General features: G+C 46.7%; 4 non-coding genes across 4 annotated transcripts; all 4 read left to right on the forward strand.

Moving 5' to 3' along the window:
• Positions 1–574: 574 nt before the first annotated feature.
• Positions 575–765, forward strand: LOC130327255 (U2 spliceosomal RNA). The gene has a single exon (XR_008871711.1). It is a non-coding gene; the product is annotated as a U2 spliceosomal RNA (small nuclear RNA).
• A 2092-nt stretch (positions 766–2857) lies between these two features.
• Positions 2858–3048, forward strand: LOC130327256 (U2 spliceosomal RNA). The gene has a single exon (XR_008871712.1). It is a non-coding gene; the product is annotated as a U2 spliceosomal RNA (small nuclear RNA).
• A 2096-nt stretch (positions 3049–5144) lies between these two features.
• On the forward strand, positions 5145–5335 carry LOC130327257 (U2 spliceosomal RNA). Its single transcript, XR_008871713.1, has one exon. It is a non-coding gene; the product is annotated as a U2 spliceosomal RNA (small nuclear RNA).
• A 2092-nt stretch (positions 5336–7427) lies between these two features.
• Positions 7428–7618, forward strand: LOC130327258 (U2 spliceosomal RNA). The gene has a single exon (XR_008871714.1). It is a non-coding gene; the product is annotated as a U2 spliceosomal RNA (small nuclear RNA).
• Positions 7619–7840: the final 222 nt, after the last annotated feature.

Below are 7840 nucleotides of genomic sequence, written 5' to 3' on the forward strand. Positions count from 1 at the left end.
AACCCAGCTTTGTTGTGTATGTAACCATAGGGATTGTGATGTCACCTAGAACCTTCACAGCAGCGACAGCTTTATGAGGAGCATCAGCACTGCTCTGCCTGAGCAGAACCATCACCGCCATAGGTTGTCAAATAACCCGGATTTAACCCACACAGGTAAGTCCAATGGGGTGCAGGCATGTCCTCTATGCTTACAGCTTCCCGTGGGTGTTGGTTTGATACCGTTTGGGGACAGCCAAGGAGGCATCTGCAGGCAACAAAGGTAGGTGTGTGCTTGTGTGTGTGTTTCCTATGCAGATCCTAAGCCCAGTGTCACATGCAAGTAGGAGGAGTAAGAAGGGTTCCTGGCAAATCCGGGTTATGGATTGCATTTAAAAAGGCCCCGTGGGAGTGCAATGGGCCCCTGTCTTGCTGCTTAGCAATAATGGTATGGGTTTAGGTTCTGCTGTGTGTACTGGTGGTTGACTGCCCCCCAGCCCAGAGTGTGCATGGAAAATTGTCTGGCAGCCTCCCTGACAGCAAGCAGTGATAGTGCCCATGAAGGGGACCTTGTTGGGCCCGCCCCTTTCACGGTTATCGCTTCTCGGCCTTTTGGCTAAGATCAAGTGTAGTATCTGTTCTTATCAGTTTAATATCTGATACGTCCCCTATCTGGGGACCATATATTAAATGGATTTTTGAGAACGGGGGCCGATTTCGAAGCTTGCTTCCGTCGCCCTATGCATTGACCCGATATGGCAGTATCTTCGGGTACAGTGCACCACCCCCTTACAGGGTTAAAAAGAAAGATTCCTACTTTCATTGCTACCTGCTTGCTGGCTAGCCAGCTAGCCAGCCCTGTGGGCCTTGCTGCTGCTGCTGCTGCTGCTGCTGCAGCCAAAAAACAAAAGGTGGTGCTGCTGCTGCTTCTGCTGCTTCTGCTTGTGTCTGGCCGCTGTTGGAGCGTCCAGGCACAGGACTTCTGCTGCTGCTGACTAAATGGCCTCCTTAATTGGATCATTTGAGTAGCCAGCACACCTGTGCAGGTAGGGCATGACATGATAGGCAGCTGCCTTGATAGCGGGTGGGTGCTGAATGTTCCTAATTGACAAAATAAGATTAATGCTTATGAAGAAATATAAAATCTCATCCCTTCCCCAATATCGCGCCACACCCCTACCCCTTAATTCCCTGGTTGAACTTGATGGACATATGTCTTTTTTCGACCGTACTAACTATGTAACTATGTAACATAACATGGGGGGGTCTCCTGGCTGTTCACACAGGTGTGTCATTGCTGTACATTGACCATGCATTGCTTCTGTGGTATTGCAAAGGCAAAGACAAATGCTTCCAGCCATCCATTGCACTAATGGATTGGTCATCAGCTGGCTGTCTATGTCCCGCATCAATATAGACCAAAGTACAGAGGGTTAGGCTATGCTATAGTGCACCTACCTGATGCATCAGAAGGTGCGAGGCCCTTGCTAAATTCTGTGCACAGACTTTGAGATCTATGCTTTAGACTGTATCTAAACCTGCTCCAACATGGACTGACATTCTGGCCTACTTTCAGCCGATGCGACTTGTCTGTCGCTGAACAGTCGCTTTTTATGTATTCAGCACCTATGTATAATGTTGTAAAAATGCTCTAGAAGCTAAAGTCGCAGAAATGTCACACATATTTGGCCTGCAACTTTCTGTGCGACAAATCCAGACAGGAAAAATCAGTATAAATCCTTAGAAAATTATCCCCCAGTGTCTCCATCTGCTGGCGGTATTGAATAAGCATTGCTGCACTGATGGGGTATGCATTAGACGAAAAAAAAGAAGAAAAAGAAGAATAATACGCCCAGAAAAGAGGCGAAAAGGAGAAAAACGTAAAAAAACGTGAAAAAAAAGTAAGAGGAAGAGAAGGGAAAAAAAGGTGGAAATGGGTTTAAAAGTGATTTCGGCGGAGAATATATATATATATATATATATATATATATATATATATATATATATACGCGCACACACACACATATATATAAACGTATTCTCCGTTGAGATATTGCAGCCGCTGCTGTGTCCAGGCCCAGGAGCCTTAGCACTGTGCTGTGATGTCACTCAATACCACTGACATCACTAGGTGTAAACAACATCTCTCCTTTGCTGTGTATGTGACTATGGAGCTGTTTGGTGATGTCGTCTATTATGGCCTTCATAGAAGCAACAGGAGATTGTTGCATCCATCTAGAACCCTCAGAACTACAGTGCTATGATGTCACTCACTTCCACAGGCCTTGCAGAGTGTAAACAACAACAACCCAGCTTTGTTGTGTATGTAACATAGGGATTGTGATGTCACCTAGAACCTTCACAGCAGCGACAGCTTTATGAGGAGCATCAGCACTGCTCTGCCTGAGCAGAACCATCACCGCCATAGGTTGTCAAATAACCCGGATTTAACCCACACAGGTAAGTCCAATGGGGTGCAGGCATGTCCTCTATGCTTACAGCTTCCCGTGGGTGTTGGTTTGATACCGTTTGGGGACAGCCAAGGAGGCATCTGCAGGCAACAAAGGTAGGTGTGTGCTTGTGTGTGTGTTTCCTATGCAGATCCTAAGCCCAGTGTCACATGCAAGTAGGAGGAGTAAGAAGGGTTCCTGGCAAATCCGGGTTATGGATTGCATTTAAAAAGGCCCCGTGGGAGTGCAATGGGCCCCTGTCTTGCTGCTTAGCAATAATGGTATGGGTTTAGGTTCTGCTGTGTGTACTGGTGGTTGACTGCCCCCCAGCCCAGAGTGTGCATGGAAAATTGTCTGGCAGCCTCCCTGACAGCAAGCAGTGATAGTGCCCATGAAGGGGACCTTGTTGGGCCCGCCCCTTTCACGGTTATCGCTTCTCGGCCTTTTGGCTAAGATCAAGTGTAGTATCTGTTCTTATCAGTTTAATATCTGATACGTCCCCTATCTGGGGACCATATATTAAATGGATTTTTGAGAACGGGGGCCGATTTCGAAGCTTGCTTCCGTCGCCCTATGCATTGACCCGATATGGCAGTATCTTCGGGTACAGTGCACCACCCCCTTACAGGGTTAAAAAGAAAGATTCCTACTTTCATTGCTACCTGCTTGCTGGCTAGCCAGCTAGCCAGCCCTGTGGGCCTTGCTGCTGCTGCTGCTGCTGCTGCTGCAGCCAAAAAACAAAAGGTGGTGCTGCTGCTGCTTCTGCTGCTTCTGCTTGTGTCTGGCCGCTGTTGGAGCGTCCAGGCACAGGACTTCTGCTGCTGCTGACTAAATGGCCTCCTTAATTGGATCATTTGAGTAGCCAGCACACCTGTGCAGGTAGGGCATGACATGATAGGCAGCTGCCTTGATAGCGGGTGGGTGCTGAATGTTCCTAATTGACAAAATAAGATTAATGCTTATGAAGAAATATAAAATCTCATCCCTTCCCCAATATCGCGCCACACCCCTACCCCTTAATTCCCTGGTTGAACTTGATGGACATATGTCTTTTTTCGACCGTACTAACTATGTAACTATGTAACATAACATGGGGGGGTCTCCTGGCTGTTCACACAGGTGTGTCATTGCTGTACATTGACCATGCATTGCTTCTGTGGTATTGCAAAGGCAAAGACAAATGCTTCCAGCCATCCATTGCACTAATGGATTGGTCATCAGCTGGCTGTCTATGTCCCGCATCAATATAGACCAAAGTACAGAGGGTTAGGCTATGCTATAGTGCACCTACCTGATGCATCAGAAGGTGCGAGGCCCTTGCTAAATTCTGTGCACAGACTTTGAGATCTATGCTTTAGACTGTATCTAAACCTGCTCCAACATGGACTGACATTCTGGCCTACTTTCAGCCGATGCGACTTGTCTGTCGCTGAACAGTCGCTTTTTATGTATTCAGCACCTATGTATAATGTTGTAAAAATGCTCTAGAAGCTAAAGTCGCAGAAATGTCACACATATTTGGCCTGCAACTTTCTGTGCGACAAATTCAGACAGGAAAAATCAGTATAAATCCTTAGAAAATTATCCCCCAGTGTCTCCATCTGCTGGCGGTATTGAATAAGCATTGCTGCACTGATGGGGTATGCATTAGACGAAAAAAAAGAAGAAAAAGAAGAATAATACGCCCAGAAAAGAGGCGAAAAGGAGAAAAACGTAAAAAAACGTGAAAAAAAAGTAAGAGGAAGAGAAGGGAAAAAAAGGTGGAAATGGGTTTAAAAGTGATTTCGGCGGAGAAATATATATATATATATATATATATATATATATATATATATATATATATACGCGCACACACACACATATATATAAACGTATTCTCCGTTGAGATATTGCAGCCGCTGCTGTGTCCAGGCCCAGGAGCCTTAGCACTGTGCTGTGATGTCACTCAATACCACTGACATCACTAGGTGTAAACAACATCTCTCCTTTGCTGTGTATGTGACTATGGAGCTGTTTGGTGATGTCGTCTATTATGGCCTTCATAGAAGCAACAGGAGATTGTTGCATCCATCTAGAACCCTCAGAACTACAGTGCTATGATGTCACTCACTTCCACAGGCCTTGCAGAGTGTAAACAACAACAACCCAGCTTTGTTGTGTATGTAACCATAGGGATTGTGATGTCACCTAGAACCTTCACAGCAGCGACAGCTTTATGAGGAGCATCAGCACTGCTCTGCCTGAGCAGAACCATCACCGCCATAGGTTGTCAAATAACCCGGATTTAACCCACACAGGTAAGTCCAATGGGGTGCAGGCATGTCCTCTATGCTTACAGCTTCCCGTGGGTGTTGGTTTGATACCGTTTGGGGACAGCCAAGGAGGCATCTGCAGGCAACAAAGGTAGGTGTGTGCTTGTGTGTGTGTTTCCTATGCAGATCCTAAGCCCAGTGTCACATGCAAGTAGGAGGAGTAAGAAGGGTTCCTGGCAAATCCGGGTTATGGATTGCATTTAAAAAGGCCCCGTGGGAGTGCAATGGGCCCCTGTCTTGCTGCTTAGCAATAATGGTATGGGTTTAGGTTCTGCTGTGTGTACTGGTGGTTGACTGCCCCCCAGCCCAGAGTGTGCATGGAAAATTGTCTGGCAGCCTCCCTGACAGCAAGCAGTGATAGTGCCCATGAAGGGGACCTTGTTGGGCCCGCCCCTTTCACGGTTATCGCTTCTCGGCCTTTTGGCTAAGATCAAGTGTAGTATCTGTTCTTATCAGTTTAATATCTGATACGTCCCCTATCTGGGGACCATATATTAAATGGATTTTTGAGAACGGGGGCCGATTTCGAAGCTTGCTTCCGTCGCCCTATGCATTGACCCGATATGGCAGTATCTTCGGGTACAGTGCACCACCCCCTTACAGGGTTAAAAAGAAAGATTCCTACTTTCATTGCTACCTGCTTGCTGGCTAGCCAGCTAGCCAGCCCTGTGGGCCTTGCTGCTGCTGCTGCTGCTGCTGCTGCAGCCAAAAAACAAAAGGTGGTGCTGCTGCTGCTTCTGCTGCTTCTGCTTGTGTCTGGCCGCTGTTGGAGCGTCCAGGCACAGGACTTCTGCTGCTGCTGACTAAATGGCCTCCTTAATTGGATCATTTGAGTAGCCAGCACACCTGTGCAGGTAGGGCATGACATGATAGGCAGCTGCCTTGATAGCGGGTGGGTGCTGAATGTTCCTAATTGACAAAATAAGATTAATGCTTATGAAGAAATATAAAATCTCATCCCTTCCCCAATATCGCGCCACACCCCTACCCCTTAATTCCCTGGTTGAACTTGATGGACATATGTCTTTTTTCGACCGTACTAACTATGTAACTATGTAACATAACATGGGGGGGTCTCCTGGCTGTTCACACAGGTGTGTCATTGCTGTACATTGACCATGCATTGCTTCTGTGGTATTGCAAAGGCAAAGACAAATGCTTCCAGCCATCCATTGCACTAATGGATTGGTCATCAGCTGGCTGTCTATGTCCCGCATCAATATAGACCAAAGTACAGAGGGTTAGGCTATGCTATAGTGCACCTACCTGATGCATCAGAAGGTGCGAGGCCCTTGCTAAATTCTGTGCACAGACTTTGAGATCTATGCTTTAGACTGTATCTAAACCTGCTCCAACATGGACTGACATTCTGGCCTACTTTCAGCCGATGCGACTTGTCTGTCGCTGAACAGTCGCTTTTTATGTATTCAGCACCTATGTATAATGTTGTAAAAATGCTCTAGAAGCTAAAGTCGCAGAAATGTCACACATATTTGGCCTGCAACTTTCTGTGCGACAAATTCAGACAGGAAAAATCAGTATAAATCCTTAGAAAATTATCCCCCAGTGTCTCCATCTGCTGGCGGTATTGAATAAGCATTGCTGCACTGATGGGGTATGCATTAGACGAAAAAAAAGAAGAAAAAGAAGAATAATACGCCCAGAAAAGAGGCGAAAAGGAGAAAAACGTAAAAAAACGTGAAAAAAAAGTAAGAGGAAGAGAAGGGAAAAAAAGGTGGAAATGGGTTTAAAAGTGATTTCGGCGGAGAAATATATATATATATATATATATATATATATATATATATATATATACGCGCACACACACACATATATATAAACGTATTCTCCGTTGAGATATTGCAGCCGCTGCTGTGTCCAGGCCCAGGAGCCTTAGCACTGTGCTGTGATGTCACTCAATACCACTGACATCACTAGGTGTAAACAACATCTCTCCTTTGCTGTGTATGTGACTATGGAGCTGTTTGGTGATGTCGTCTATTATGGCCTTCATAGAAGCAACAGGAGATTGTTGCATCCATCTAGAACCCTCAGAACTACAGTGCTATGATGTCACTCACTTCCACAGGCCTTGCAGAGTGTAAACAACAACAACCCAGCTTTGTTGTGTATGTAACCATAGGGATTGTGATGTCACCTAGAACCTTCACAGCAGCGACAGCTTTATGAGGAGCATCAGCACTGCTCTGCCTGAGCAGAACCATCACCGCCATAGGTTGTCAAATAACCCGGATTTAACCCACACAGGTAAGTCCAATGGGGTGCAGGCATGTCCTCTATGCTTACAGCTTCCCGTGGGTGTTGGTTTGATACCGTTTGGGGACAGCCAAGGAGGCATCTGCAGGCAACAAAGGTAGGTGTGTGCTTGTGTGTGTGTTTCCTATGCAGATCCTAAGCCCAGTGTCACATGCAAGTAGGAGGAGTAAGAAGGGTTCCTGGCAAATCCGGGTTATGGATTGCATTTAAAAAGGCCCCGTGGGAGTGCAATGGGCCCCTGTCTTGCTGCTTAGCAATAATGGTATGGGTTTAGGTTCTGCTGTGTGTACTGGTGGTTGACTGCCCCCCAGCCCAGAGTGTGCATGGAAAATTGTCTGGCAGCCTCCCTGACAGCAAGCAGTGATAGTGCCCATGAAGGGGACCTTGTTGGGCCCGCCCCTTTCACGGTTATCGCTTCTCGGCCTTTTGGCTAAGATCAAGTGTAGTATCTGTTCTTATCAGTTTAATATCTGATACGTCCCCTATCTGGGGACCATATATTAAATGGATTTTTGAGAACGGGGGCCGATTTCGAAGCTTGCTTCCGTCGCCCTATGCATTGACCCGATATGGCAGTATCTTCGGGTACAGTGCACCACCCCCTTACAGGGTTAAAAAGAAAGATTCCTACTTTCATTGCTACCTGCTTGCTGGCTAGCCAGCTAGCCAGCCCTGTGGGCCTTGCTGCTGCTGTCTGCTGCTGCTGCTGCAGCCAAAAAACAAAAGGTGGTGCTGCTGCTGCTTCTGCTGCTTCTGCTTGTGTCTGGCCGCTGTTGGAGCGTCCAGGCACAGGACTTCTGCTGCTGCTGACTAAATGGCCTCC

Source organism: Hyla sarda, unplaced genomic scaffold, assembly GCF_029499605.1.
Source record: "Hyla sarda isolate aHylSar1 unplaced genomic scaffold, aHylSar1.hap1 scaffold_2958, whole genome shotgun sequence".
NCBI lineage: Eukaryota > Metazoa > Chordata > Amphibia > Anura > Hylidae > Hyla > Hyla sarda.